Source organism: Ranitomeya variabilis, unplaced genomic scaffold, assembly GCF_051348905.1.
Source record: "Ranitomeya variabilis isolate aRanVar5 unplaced genomic scaffold, aRanVar5.hap1 Scaffold_312, whole genome shotgun sequence".
NCBI classification, from domain to species: Eukaryota; Metazoa; Chordata; class Amphibia; order Anura; family Dendrobatidae; genus Ranitomeya; species Ranitomeya variabilis.
Window position 1 is genome coordinate 37501 of NW_027508058.1, and position 2500 is coordinate 40000.

Consider the following 2500-nt stretch of genomic DNA (forward strand, 5'->3'; position numbering starts at 1 on the left):
CCTAACTGTGGGTAAAGTTTGCGGGGCACGGGCGGAAAGTCGAATTTTGGATGAAAATGCATTATTTTCATACTTTGAAAATTTCAGGCGTGTGTCAGACTTCCAGGCGGGGGCAGCCGCCGGAGGCGTACCGAGGACGCTTCCAGGAGCCTGGGGAAGATTTTCTGAAAGTGTCCTTGGGACTTAGAAAAATTTTGAGAAATTTCCGATTTTGTGAAAAATGTCACATTTCCCCTACTTCCACCCCAGGGGGGCGTCAATATGTTGTAAAGCACCCCAGGGCAGTGACCTAAATGAGGGTGAATTTTGCGGTGCACGGGCGGAAAGTCGAATTTTTGGATGAAAATGCGTATTTTCATACTTTGAAAATTTCAGGCGTGTGTCAGACTTCCAGGCGGGGGCAGCCGCCGGAGGCGTACCGGGGACGCTTCCAGGAGCCTGGGGAAGATTTTCTGAAAGTGTCCTTGGGACTTAGAAATATTTTGAGAAAATCTCGATTTTGTGAAAAAATGTCACATTTCCCCTACTTCCACCCCAGGGGGGCGTCAATATGTTGTAAGGCACCCCAAGGCAGTGACCTAAGTGGGGGTGAAGTTTGCGGTGCACGGGGGGAAAGTTGAATTTTTGGATGAAAATGCGTATTTTCATACTTTGAAAATTTCAGGCGTGTGTCGGACTTCCAGGCGGGGGCAGCCGCCAGAGGTGTACCGGGGACGCTTCCAGGAGCCTGGGGGAGATTTTCTGGAAGAGTCCTTGACACTTAGAAAAATTTTGAGAAAATCTCGATTTTGTGAAAAATGTCACATTTCCCCTACTTCCACCCCAGGGGGGCGTCAATATGTTGTAAGGCACCCCAAGGCAGTGACCTAAGTGGGGGTGAAGTTTGCGGTGCACGGGGGGAAAGTTGAATTTTTGGATGAAAATGCGTATTTTCATACTTTGAAAATTTCAGGCGTGTGTCGGACTTCCAGGCGGGGGCAGCCGCCAGAGGTGTACCGGGGACGCTTCCAGGAGCCTGGGGGAGATTTTCTGGAAGAGTCCTTGACACTTAGAAAAATTTTGAGAAAATCTCGATTTTGTGAAAAATGTCACATTTCCCCTACTTCCACCCCAGGGGGGCGTCAATATGTTGTAAGGCACCCCAAGGCAGTGACCTAAGTGGGGGTGAAGTTTGCGGTGCACGGGGGGAAAGTTGAATTTTTGGATGAAAATGCGTATTTTCATACTTTGAAAATTTCAGGCGTGTGTCGGACTTCCAGGCGGGGGCAGCCGCCAGAGGTGTACCGGGGACGCTTCCAGGAGCCTGGGGGAGATTTTCTGGAAGAGTCCTTGACACTTAGAAAAATTTTGAGAAAATCTCGATTTTGTGAAAAATGTCACATTTCCCCTACTTCCACCCCAGGGGGGCGTCAATATGTTGTAAGGCACCCCAAGGCAGTGACCTAAGTGGGGGTGAAGTTTGCGGTGCACGGGGGGAAAGTTGAATTTTTGGATGAAAATGCGTATTTTCATACTTTGAAAATTTCAGGCGTGTGTCGGACTTCCAGGCGGGGGCAGCCGCCAGAGGTGTACCGGGGACGCTTCCAGGAGCCTGGGGGAGATTTTCTGGAAGAGTCCTTGACACTTAGAAAAATTTTGAGAAATTTCCGATTTTGTGTAAAAATCACCCATTTCCCCTACTTCCACCCTAAAGGGGCGTCAATATGTCGTAAGGCGCCCCTAGACAGTGACCTAAGTGGGGGTGAAGTTTGGGTCTGCTGGGTGGAAAACTGAAAAAAAGCGATTTTGTGACTTTGAGAACAAACAGAGAGCTCAAAACTTTGAAAAACGTCAGACCGCTGTCAGACTTCCAGGCGGGGGAAAGCTCTGAGGTTGTACCGAGGACACTTCCATGGCCCCCGGATTGATTTTCAAGAAAGAGTCCTTGGGACTTTGAAATTTTCCGGCGAGCTGTTTTTGGCTTCCGGGAGCCGTAGAACTTTGGGAAATCGATTCCGCTCACCGGTTCAGGGTGTTTCGAGCTAGTCCAGGTCCCAGCTACGCCGCCTGGCCTCCAAATTTCGCAAATTCGAAAAAAAAAAAAATAGAACCGGAATGAGGAAATTTCTGGCCGCCGGATCCGCCGCACGGCTCCAGGAGGTCGGACACTTTTTGACTTTGTTCCCTTAAAGTGGGGGTCGGTGTCTCACCATGCAAATACCCAGTTTTGCACACCAGCTGCAGGATATAGGAGAGAGAGGTACCTCTCGGCCCCGACCAAAATCCGTTGTTTTCGTGGTTCCTCGACTCGGGTAGGCGGTTTGGCGAGTACCCCCCTTTTGCATGGAAGTTCGCACTCGCGCCGAGACCAGGCTTCCGCGGCTCCAGGGGGACTTTTGCCGGTTGTCCGTCCCGAGTCCGAGACGCGTTTCCTGGGTCGCCCGAGCCCGAACGGACCCTCCCCACGTGGGTTCCTGTCCTCTGAGGGCGACGGTCGTCAGAAGGGGGGCAGATCCAGAGT